We start from the raw sequence: 12702 nt of genomic DNA on the forward strand, positions 1-12702 counted from the left end.
CAGCCAGTAGGAGCCTTAAAAAAGGGAGAAAACACATGAAACTCTCGGGTTGAGACAGAAACTACTACAGAGGACAAAGACAGCTGTAGAATCTGCACAGTGTGACCAGAAAAAGGAACAGATAACCAATGGAAGTCTATCTGATGGGGAAAAAATTGCAAACACTACCTCTCTACAACTGGCAAACTAAGAGTGGAATGAACTCAGTCAAGCTGATCCACCAATACCTTCAGTCATCAATAGGTACACTATTAGGAGAAGCTGTCCCTTCATCCACTTGGCAGGCATCAAAAAGAAAAAGGGGAGCTCTCTGTCATGCAAAGTTTCAAACTCACCACTTCTTTTCCCTGCAGGGTTATTTGATGCTATTTCAAAATCACACAGAATCTTTGTACTCTAGCCAATAGGTTAACAACACAACCTTCTTACTCCAGCTCGCCCTCCATTGATTGAGAGTGTGCATGGGACCTTGACATTGTATCTACTCTGTTCCAAGAGTCCTCTTAACATTCAGTCCCAAGTTTCATTAGCTCAATACCCCCTACACAGGTAGCTATAAACCTTGGACCCCACTCATGGCTCTCATGCTCAAGTATGTGAAGATGAATGCAGAGGCCCAGCCTCTATCCTCCTAGATTAGTTACTTCCTGCACCACCACTTCTGCAGCCCCACTTCGGATCAAAAGGCAGAAAGACCCCCTGGGCAGTCAGGCAACAATTTTAGCCTTTTTTCTCCCTCTGACTCACAGAATTTCAGGGTGGACCCTAATGCCTTCACTTCCATCGTGCAGAGAACGACCCAATTACTCACTTCCATGTTTCAACCATTCTTCCTTAGCAGCCACTTTTTCTATATCCAGTTAGAAGAAGGGAAATGATAAGGCTACAACATCAGGTTTAGTGGTAAAAGAGAAAATTCTTAGGAGTTTAACTATTCCTGTCCAGAGTCAGTTCACACCTACGATGGGATAGATAGAGTCCACACACAGCCCTTATCTTTATTTTTGTGGAGTTTATAGTACTGGGTTAGGCCCATCTTCTCATTTGGTTGCTCAAAGGATTGAGATCTAGAATGGAAGTGGAGAGATGGGCCTTGAACTAGAAGAAAACAACTCTGTTCTCGGGGATGAGAGGATGAATACATACCGGTGCTGCTGCAAACACTTTTGTAGTGAAGGGAGAAGATAATTTATTAAATCACTGTCTGATCATTTCACTTCTCAGTGAAATAGAAGATAAAGCTACTAGAAGGATGTTAATGATTAATAAAGGATTTGAATAGAGAAGAAAAGTTTGCAATTGCCCATGATGGGAATGAGAGAAGAAATCGTATTGCATTATTCCATTTATCTGTTAGAACTCTGAGCTTGTAAACAGTCAAATACAAATTTATTGGAAAGGCCTGGGGCACTTCATTGAATCCTTAAACCAAAGGAAGAGCTTCTTTGTCTGGAAGCTAGGGCCAGCCACTGCCAGGAGTCTCTGCATTGGTCCCCTTGTTCTGTCTTATTCTTGCCCAGCTCCATTCTTTTCAACTGCAGACCACTTCTATCCCCTTCTTACCCAAGAGGCAAAGGGAATCTCTCCTTCTAACTTCAGCAGGACAAATCCAGGAGAGGACACTGTCTGGCCTGGCTTGAGTCTTGTGCTCATCCCTGGACCAGGAACTATGCTCAGAAGGATGAGCTGCTCTGTCTGGCTCAGCCTGCATCAGGTGCTCAGAGTTTGGAGTGTATTACCGAAAGTTAAGTATAGTAATAAATGACAAGGGGGTGGACAGGAGTATTCTGTGCACAACAAAATTGTTACTCTTTTGGGTTCCTGGGCCCAATTCCAATGTGTGGTGGGTGAGGTCTTCCCACTCAACACCAACCAATTCTCTGACATCAGCAGGGAGTCCAAGAATTTCGCTCAATTCTGACACTATCTACCTGGAGATAGCATCAGATTGCACAGGTTAAGGGTTCATTCCTACAAAACTGCCCCCACACACACTTTAGAGGCCAGTCCTAAGCCCATTTATTTCTGTTCTTCTGACCAACCGGCTATGATTGAAGGTTACCTCCTCCATTGGTTTGATTAATTTGCTAGGGTGGCTCAGAGAAACATCTTATGTACTAGATTAATGGTTTGTTATAAAAGGATATCTCAGGAACTGCCAGAGGGAAGAAATGCATAAGGCAAGATATGAGGAATGAGTGCAGAGCTTCTCTGCTCTCTTCCAGTGGGCCACTCTCCAAACACCTCCACTTATTCACCAACCCAGAAGCTCTCCGAACCCAGTCCTTTTGGGTTTTTATAGAGGCTTCATTACATAGGCATAATTTATTAAATCATTGGCCATTGGCAACTGATTCAACCTCCAGCCCCTTTCTCCTCCTCAGAAATAAGGAAGGGATAGAGTACTGAAAGTTCCAACCCTCTAAGCACATGGTTGGCTCTACTGGCAGCCAGTCCCCATTCTTAGGTACTTTCCCAAAGTCACCTCATTAATATAACAAGACACCTGTATCACTATCAACACTTTTAGCTGTGAGCCAGGAACTGTGAACAAAGACTAAATATAGATGCTCCTCCATTTATGTTGGGCTTACATCCAAATAAACCCAGTGTAACTTGAAAATAACTTCCTGCTCAGCAGTCTTGGCTCAGCAGTTAAGCATTGACCCATGATCCAGGAGATCAGTGTTCGATTCCTGGTCAGGGCACATGCCCGGGTTGTGGGCTCGATCCCCAGTAGGAGGTATGCAGGAGGCAGACAATCAATGACTCTCTCTCTCATCATTGATGTTTCTCTCTCCTTCTCCCTTCTTCTCTCTGAAATCAATAAAAATGTGTGTTTTGAAAAAAAGAAAAAAAGGTATTCCCTTTAAAAAAAAAAAGAAGAAGAAGAAAAGAAAATATCTGCCCAACACATCCTCCCAAGAGTGGGCAGAGTGAGCATCCCTGGTCCTGAGGGGTAACCAAGGGCCTGCTGTTTGCTGTGAAAGTAGGGATACAGTTCTCCAGGTTATTCTTATGCACATCGAGGTGTGATACGTGCTTGTTTATATGGAGCAGAGACGTACAGGCTGGGTGGCAACACAGGTTTACAGGCCAGGCCTCTTGCTGTGTGGGAGGTGTGGGAATGAGAAGGGTAGGAGGGCAGACCTCAGGCTGGCCCTCCCCAGCAAGGCCATATTCTAAACCTAGCCGTCCCCTCAAGTTTCTCGGAGGAAATAGGGGATTGAAGTACTTTTGGGGCAGAGGTTGCCTGCCTTGAACTGGTCAGCATGAGGATAAATCTCTCATTTCTCGGCTCAGGCACAAAAGGTGCCCAAACCCTCCTTTACAAAAGTCCTCCTCCCTTGATATTATGATCCTTTTAATATTCATACTCTGCTTAAAGGGGCCAAGTGCGATGGAACCAAGTCTAATATATTTCTTTTGCAAATTCTATATTTAGGAGTCTGAATTTCATAGCTATTACGTTTTGGTATCTTGGTGGAAACTCCAGTTTTTAACATTCTACTCCAGAAGCATGAAAGAGCTATCAAAGACAAACAGTGGAACTGTCTGTGCAAGCCTTGCTTAAGCCAGAGAATGCCCTCTCTGGCCAGTATGATGGGTTTGGAATCCTGAAAGGCATATGAGAGAGTCCCATTGGAATGGAAGGTACATCCAAAGATGGGCTTGTCAGCTTCCAGAGCTCGAGGCCATTAAAACTTCCAACTAAACATCCAACCTTCCCTGTTTTTAAGCAAGTTTTCAGTCATGGCATTCCAACCTCTCCTCCACGCACCCTTGTGGGTTATGATTAGAAGATGCTTTGGTCATATTCATATAACATCCAGTCCATCTGACAGTTGCATTTCCCAGTATAAATTAATAAAAATGGCATTCTGGTTTAAATTTTAAATTGCTTTCTGAAAAGTTGCAGTTAGTAGCCATCTCATATCCTTTTGAAAATAAGACCACATTAACAGCTAGCTTCCTTAATGGTACTAATTTATCAATAATTATCAGAGAGGAAAAAGAAGAAAAGAGTGAGGAGAAGGAGGAAGGTGGAAAGGAAAATTCCATGTCTTCATTTTCATATAGTTAATGTTAACATAAAAAATTTTCACATAAATTTTGTCTGCAGTTCAGATTACTTACTTGTGCTAGATATCCAGAGGGGGGGTTGTTATTACATATGCAGAAAAGAAATTTATTAGTAGTCAAATGGCAAAAATATTAAGTTTTTTATTATATTGCCATGTAGTACCTGGAAATCTATCTATTCTCCTCTGAATCACTCAACCTTCTAGAAGAAGGAGAAAAGAAAAAAAACCTATTTCCTTCATCCCACTATGGGTCTAGGTGACTATCTCTTCCAGGAGTGGCTGGAATGGGGTGTGTTTAAGGCAAAGGAGGCTCATGTCATGACTCCCCCAGCCTCTCCCTTGCCCTTTACTAGGGCTGACTACCAGCCCTTGGCTAACATAGGCGTGGGGTCTTTACATAGTCCTTGACTGGTTCTATATTTCTGAATTCCAAATACTTAAATTATTAATTTTTACAAAGAAAGTTCAGGGTCAAATTGTAATCCACTCACTGCATCAGTGGACTTGTCTAATGTGTGAAAGGATCAGCTTGTCCATGGTACGGCTTGTCTAAGATCGAAGGTTCCAGGTTGCAAGTGTGCAGTTTGAAGGATCGCCACAAGATGGCAGAACTGGGAATGACAAATTCCTGGAAGCTGAAGGAGCCAAGTAAAATTTAATTGCTTGTTTTTTGTTTGTTTTTTTAATTACAATTAAGATCTATTTCATAATTAAACATCCTAGAATGGCCTATTGAGCAATATATCAGAGTTTCATTGTTTGAAGTATAAAAGAAATTAATGAAGACAGAAATATAAACACTAAAGAAATAGAGTAGGTAGGTGGGATTATAAATTGATGGTGGTGATGGTAATAGGTAGACAGATAGATATGGCTAGATAGACAAATAGATGGATATAATAGCTATATAATGGGCTTTTAAAATAAGCTAAATCTTTTTTTCTTTATTGCATTTCATTCTATGTAAACTATCCCTTTTCACCAAATGATGCTTTGGGGAGAAAGAGATTGTTATTACAGGAAATAAAGAAAAAGAATGAGGCAACACTCAACTCTGGCCTTTCAAAATAGGCTTTTTGGGTCCCAAGAATACAATAGTTTTGAAAGACTAAGGTTTTCTAAACTTCACATTGTTCCCCTTTATATACTGAGAATTTGGTTTGGTAAGGACTCAGAGCACAATTGTATTATAAAGCATAAATAAAGAGATGCAAAATATAATTTTAGGGAACTGCCCAAACAGAAAGGGACAAGATAAAGTCTCTTGCTATAGGGTGGTGAAGGAGAAGCATGTGAAACAGAAAAGAGAAGGGGACAGATACTACCTAAAACCATCAGCGATCTCGCCGTCTTAGATCTAAGGCCAAAAGGAAAGTGCTGGATGGTAGTAGTAGAGAAGTGGCATTAGGGCATCTTTCTCCATCCCATCTCAGGAATCACAGGACTCTAGAGTGTGAAATTAAATTCTGTTTCCTCTAGCCTTGACTGGAGCCTGTCAAAAATCTATCAAAGAACTATAGTGGTGCCTTGATGGTATAATGATAGTTGTGCCACTCAGAGCTATGAGCCTTCTACTGAATATGAAATTCTACCTTAGTATCAGTAACCCTTTTGTGATCTTATTTGTTTACTTGCCAATTTTACTTTATAAGCTCTAATGTTCTTAGTAGAAGTTCTATCTCTAGTTCACCTCTCTATCCTCAATGTCTGGCTATTTAAAAACTCCAAATATGTCTATTGAATGAATGAATGAATGAATGGCACTCTGCTAAGTGTTTTACACAAGTCATTTCAATTAAAAAGAACTGTTTTGAGAACATTATTCAACTTGATGTTGTGAGAACTTAATATCGCAATAGAAGTTATATCATTTGATATAATGATAATAGCATTAAAGGCTATTATATTAATGTACTTAATACAATACTATTATATGGTATGAGCTATGCTTCAAAGCAACACAATGTTTCTGCAGTGAATACGTAAATTCCAATTTCAAAAACAAATGCAGCCCCATCCCCAGGGCAGTGCTGAGACAGCCAGTTCTAAAAGCATATAAATGCTACAGGTTTCTTTGTATATCCAAAGATACAGAAAACAAACCACAACACACTGCCAGTTGAAGACCATGAAGCCTCTTGCTCTATCAGATATGGATGGCTAAGTGGGCAGGATGTTTATGTATTTATCATTTGGCACATTTTCAATTAAAACCACACATGACTGTAACAGGAAGAAATTCTGTTATGAAAAAATTTAGTTCAGCAGCTTCTATATTGAATAAGAAATGAAGAAGCAAAGAGCAGAAAGAATTCTGTTCCTTTACTTAGCATAACTGGTAAATTGCGCTTTATGGATTGTAACATAATACAGTATATTACAACAATATTGTAACATAGCATTATCATTCCCAATTTCCCCATAAGAAAGTGGAGGTTTAAGAGGTTAAGTAATCTCTTTTCTGGGGAAGTTAATAATTAAACATCCTTGTTTGAGGAACATTTCCTCAAGACCTACCAGAAACAGAGTGACTAAAATACAAACTATCTCTTAGGAATTAAAAAAGAGCTATAAAACATTAAAAAGAAATTATTGAGCTATTTCACAAAAGCACTGATGATCCACCTCACCAATCTGTGTTCCTTGTGAACGGTACAGGATTAGCAAAGGTTCTTCCACCAGAGCCCACTTCACCCCAAGGGCATGAAAGAGCAAGGTCATAAACTGGCTCAGGTCCAGTCTGTCATCCTTGTTCAGCCCTTTGCAGACTCTGACTAACAACATCTAGCAAAGAGCTTGGCGCTGAAGAGGCCTCATTTTTTCTCCACAAGTCCAGCACATAATGCCCTGAGACCAGACCAGGTCAAACCTGCTAAATCAAAGACAAGCAGATGCTAAGTGGAAAGCGTGCAGACCAAGGGCACTTTCCCCAATGCCATTAGGGTAGTAAAAAGCCCCCTCATCGCAGACACCATCTTTGGGAGGAGAAACCAAGGGAATGTCTCCTGAAAAAGAGGAAAACCAGCAGGAAGTCTGAACCTAAAACTGACAAAGTATCTATTATGCGGAACCTGAGCTAAGGTGAAAAAGACATTTTAAATAGAAGAGTCTGAGTCAACTTTATGGAAACTTTTAATCCATACAAACACCTCTTGCTAGTGAGCAAGATGAAATCAGTTATGAAAATGGGGAATACTACACTTATGCATATTCAAATTTTAGAGGACATGTTTTCAAGCCCACTATAGATAACTAACTCCCAAATCTTCCCGTATTTATAAATGCGCACAACTGTCACCTCTACGAAGCTCTTCTGATCCTTCCAGCTCAAAATTACTGCTGTGTCTATTTAATCTGTACAAACTTGCTTACTGCCTCTAAAGTAGGAGCTTCTTGAGAGCAAGGACTGTACCTTATTCTTCAATGTCTCTTTAGGGCCAAGTAAAGGTGCACAGCAGGAGCTTAATAAATATTAGATAAGTAAATAAGTGAATCAATAAATGGAGCATGAGATAACCCTGCAGTTGATGACTATTGGGAGTCATGGGAGTTGGGGATAGGGGAGATACAAATCTGAGTAACCACACTTGGCACAGATTAAAGTGGAAGTAAGGAGTTAAAGACCCCACTAGTCAAAGAAATCACATCTTCAATCCCTCTGGGGAGGTTCAGATCATGTGCAATTTCTGCACAAAGCTGTACCTCAGAAGTTTCTCTAAGGCAAGAAAAAACTGACAGCATCGCTATCAAGAGTTCGATTGAAGGATGTGGTACAGACAATAATACTCACCAAATATTTATTTTCCTAATCCCCAATGAGTATTTCTGACCAAAATGTCAGTGGGTGTCACATGTGTCACTTCAGAGAGGAGGCAGTGAAAAACCCAAGTATGATTCTCTAGTCTCTTTCCTTCCCCCAAAACTGCAAGGGCCAGAAGATACATCTTCAAGATGATGGATCCTCAGTCAGCCTGGATCCCTGCATTACTATGTGGAGCAGAGCTCTCCACTGACCATGATAGATTTGATAAATAAATTTTTGTGTGTGTGAGAGCTACTGAGATTTGGGGTTAACTTGTTCCAGCAGCATAACATAGTCTATTCTGACCAATATAAAGAGTAAAGAAGACTTGAAAAAAAAGATGAAATTTGTCACTTGAAGAAGGTGTTTCTCAATAGTTTCCTGGAGAAAATAGCTTGCTAGGATTCCTTCTGTGTATTCATTCCTACCTGCTCTCTCAGATCTCACCTTATTTCCTCTGTTGGATTTTGTTGGCTCACAGTTACCATTTCCAATTTACTGACAACTAGATCTAGAACCATCTTTAAGAGCACCTGGACCTAAGTGCATGTCCTTTTTCATTTTAATCAGTCTATGCTGACAGTCATGCTCCCATTAGCCTACTTTTGTCTCTTAGCATCTTGACCTTAATCCTTAGCATCTCCTCTTTCCTCTGGGTTACTCAACTCATCATCTTTGATTTTATTTTTATCTTTCCACCATTTCTATACTAATGAAAATGCAGCAGGTATTTTTAAACCTCTGCAGTTTCTTCTTGATTTTTCAAGTCAATCTGATTTCTAGATTTATTGTTTCATGTTCAGCCCCATTAATTACCTTCTTGACCTTTGGGTAAGAAATAATTTCATTGAATTGCCTCTTTTTCTTGATCCAAGAAAATGGCACATTGAAGACATATGCCCTTGTGAGCACAGTGTTAGGACCCCTCTCAAGGCCTTGGAAGGGGCTGGTACCTGAGAATCCATGATGCTTAAGCTTCATTAGTTCATGATTAATCCATCTCTGATCAGAGGTTATGTAATTAACAACTCCAGAGAATCTGAGTTCTTGTAGGTGGTGATTCTTAACCCACTTAAATCCAAGATTAGCATCAACACAGCTTGCTCCCTAGCCCAGAAGACAATTCAAGTCAAAATAAGAGGAGAAGAGTTTAGTCAGCTGACCCAACATTGCCCATCTATGGCTGGCACTCAAAATTCAAAGTTAATTGCTCCCACACTGGTGCTGTTGCACATGGAGCTTTGGTGCAGCTTAGTCCTGCCTGCAGGCCTGCTTGAAAACACTGAAATACAGCAAAAATTTGTTCTTGCCTTTAACATCTAAAAAGTCTGTGAATGGATAAATTTTTCCTTATCGTTGAATCTTTCCCCATTTGAGCATGCTAACTAAGGCCCCTGTAGGCTACAGGCATCTTCTGAGGCCCTATTAGGGCCTAATATTAGCGTAAAGTCTATATCTATGTACCTCCTTTATGCCCCATTTTACCTCCCAGGTACTGCTACCTTAATGCCTGAAATTTCTAACTCACTTATTTACGTGCCACTTAATCTCCTAAACTAGATTTTAGAGGGAATGGCTCTGTATTTCCAATGTCTATCACTTAATAGACGCTTAACTAATATTTATTGAATGACAGAATGGCACTGGGCCTAGACACTTAAGAGAAATTATCTTAAGTAAGAACTACTTTTGAGAACATTGTTTAGGTAACTGATATTTTCATGTCAAAGGATTTCAGCAATAAATAAAGCAATTTCAACTTTCAAAACAAAAGCAGCTTATCACCAACAAATATATAATAACAAATGCTGCAAATTTGTCTGTCTCCAAAGATAAACAAGAAAAACCACAACATACTAACAGCTGGAAACCATGCAACCTCTTATTAAGTCTTAATCAGACCCAACAGAGGAGACAGGATATTTATACATGTATGTATCATTTGGCTGCTTTTCAACTAAAGCCACACAGGAATATAACAGGAAGAAATATCCGCAATTAAAAAGTACTGCAGCAGTGTCTATATGACATAAGGATGGAGACAGGCGCAGAGAGAGTTGTTTTGCTTAGGAACACAGCTTAATTAATCTTCCACATTGTGAAAGGAGAGCCTCTTGAGCTGACCTTGAAGGGCACTGTAGCAGCCAAGAACTAAATTGTTCTGCACAATACAGTAAATTCCCAGTAAGAGTAACAACAGACAGAGAGAAGAGGAGCCAGGAGGTCATGTTGCAGGTGCAGAATATGTTTGTGCCTAACATACTCCTGTGAGGATTTTCCCAGGAGTTTCAGTGGCTCAAGAAGTCTGGTCCTCCCTGGTCTGCTCTCCCAAAGTGGAAAAAAACTAGGCATTTGTAGCTCTGCTGTTCGTGGCTCATCAGTTGAGCATTGACCTAGGATCCAGGAGATCACTGTTCAATCCCCAGTTGACAATGGCGTGCAAGAGGCAGCCAGCCAATCAATGACGATTCTCTCATCATTGATGTTTCTATCTCTCTCTCCTTTTCCCTTCCTCTCTCTGAAATCAAGATATATTTTATTAAAAAATCAGTCATTCGTAAATGAAATTAAATGGTCATTCACAAAGCTGTTATTACATTAGCTCAGGTAATGTAGCAGATGTAGCCTTAACAGTGAGAAGGGAAGAAAAAATCAAAAGAAAATATGGAAGAAGACAAAGAAACAGGGACTAGGCATCCATCCAAGTAAAACTCTGTAGAGACAAAGGCAACCTTATAGAAAAGTTAATCATTGGTTTGCCACATCTGCTGGAGCAATGCTCATTCACAGATGCTCATGATCAACTATAAGGAGTTTGGGCTCTTTTTGACAATAGCTTCCCAAATGTTAGAAGGCATAGTGGCTGGTAAGGCTTTCTCACATAGGCTTTTCAAAGATTGGCAAACTGTAATATAGTAACAAGAAACCAGCTTAGTATGGCCAAAGCACTCATTAGAAAATAGCAAAGAATATGCCACCAGGCCATCCAAACAGTTAGCAGAATGGTACTTGTGGCTGGGGTTGGGGGAGGGGGGCACCTGGAAGATTTAGCACAATTACGGTGCTAAATCTGACTTCTCAGGCAAAATAAATTGCATGGGTGAAAAAAAGAATCAAGATATTTAAGCCCAGAAGAGAGTGGTTTCTAGAATCCAACTAGAAATCCAGAACCATTCTTTATTATATGAATTTACCATAATGATTTCTGCAGGAATTTTCCCCGTAAGAGAGAGCAGAGAACACCCATGGTAACTGTCGCTGCTACTAAGGTCCTTTGGCGCCATCTGCTGTTGACTTAGGGTTGGCAGTAGCAAATGGTTTGGATTCCCTATAGTTGTTTTTTCTTCCTCTTACTGAACCATCTGAATATAATGTGTTCTTCTGTTGGATCATTTATCAAAACAAAGAGATTGAGAGTAATTGGCTCTCACTTAAACTAAAAGAAACTGGTGCCTTGGACTGGTTGATTAAACTAAGAAGGAGTGAAGAGCAAATCATGACTCCCAAGGTCACCTCTCTGAGTTTTGGAGTCTGTCTCAACTTGTGCTTGCCTTTAACATGGTCCAAACAACCTAGAATAACCTTGGCTTTGAGAATCATCAGAAAGTAAGATAACTTCAAATATATAACAGTGGTAGTAGTTTTTGCTGCATAGTAGCAGCTGCCAGATGTTGTTAGTGGAGTCAGCACATGAATTTTTTTGAACTGATGAGGCCTATGTAGTCAAACTTAGAGGAAAAGTCATTTAAGCTCTGTCCTCTTGGAATTTTTCCAAAATTATGTAAAAATATTATCAAATTAGATAGATATTAACCCAACTTGAGATAGTTTCTTTCTTTGTGACATTTGAAATTAAGCATTCAGTGGGGATCAAGGGATGAGTTCCCAGATTGCTAGGAAACTTTGACTAGAGTTTAGGTGGGAAAAAAGGTATGGCCCTAGGTGGCAGCCCTTCCTCAAGACAAGAGACCCATTGCCTTAAAGGGTAGAATAAATATGTGGTTTGCTAGAAATCCTAGGACAAAAGTGTTTTATCCTGAAATTGTGGGTGGGTTTTTCCCCCCTAGTTCATCTATTTCTTTTCATTAAAATATAAAGCTGCCATGTAATGTCTAGTGTAACCAAACTTTAATAATTTTCATCTAGTTTTTGAACAAGTGAGGATTTGTTTTCCTATATGAAAGCTTAGGAACACTGAAACATAAGTAGAGACCCAAGATGATTTCAGGATCCCAAGGGAACTACAACCTTTTGAATCAGCTTGATAGTATTGTGAAAATGGACCATCAGCAACCAGAGTTTGGGACTATTAAGACGTCCTATTAAGCTAATTTCCCTCACTCACCAAGCAGCCTTTCCGTCATTTCACCTCCTATCAGTTTACCTATAGAGGGAGAATGGTCTAGTCATATTGAATTAAGAATTCAAACCACCTTCCAATTATATTTCTCCCTGTAGACAGAAAAACTTGGGAGGAAATTTAAGTTGTGGTGGTGCTTTTTTAAATCCTCACCCAAGGATATTTTTTCCATTGCTTTTCAGAGAGAGTGATAGAAAGAAACATCGATGTGAGATGTTGCCTCCAACCAGGGCTGGGGATGAAGCCTGCAACCGAGGTACGTGTCCTTGTCTGGAATTGAACCAGGGACCCTTCGGTCCTCAGGCTGACACTCTAACCACTGAGCCAAACTGGCTAGGACTTAAGTTGTTTCTTTTTTAAAGTTACAGAAAGGAAGATATGCAACTCAGATTTTAAAAATAAAAATTAAAACGTTATTCTTTACAGATTTGTATCATACAGGAACAAAAGCTGCC

Source organism: Miniopterus natalensis, chromosome 2 (genome assembly GCF_054644295.1).
Source record: "Miniopterus natalensis isolate mMinNat1 chromosome 2, mMinNat1.hap1, whole genome shotgun sequence".
NCBI classification, from domain to species: Eukaryota; Metazoa; Chordata; class Mammalia; order Chiroptera; family Miniopteridae; genus Miniopterus; species Miniopterus natalensis.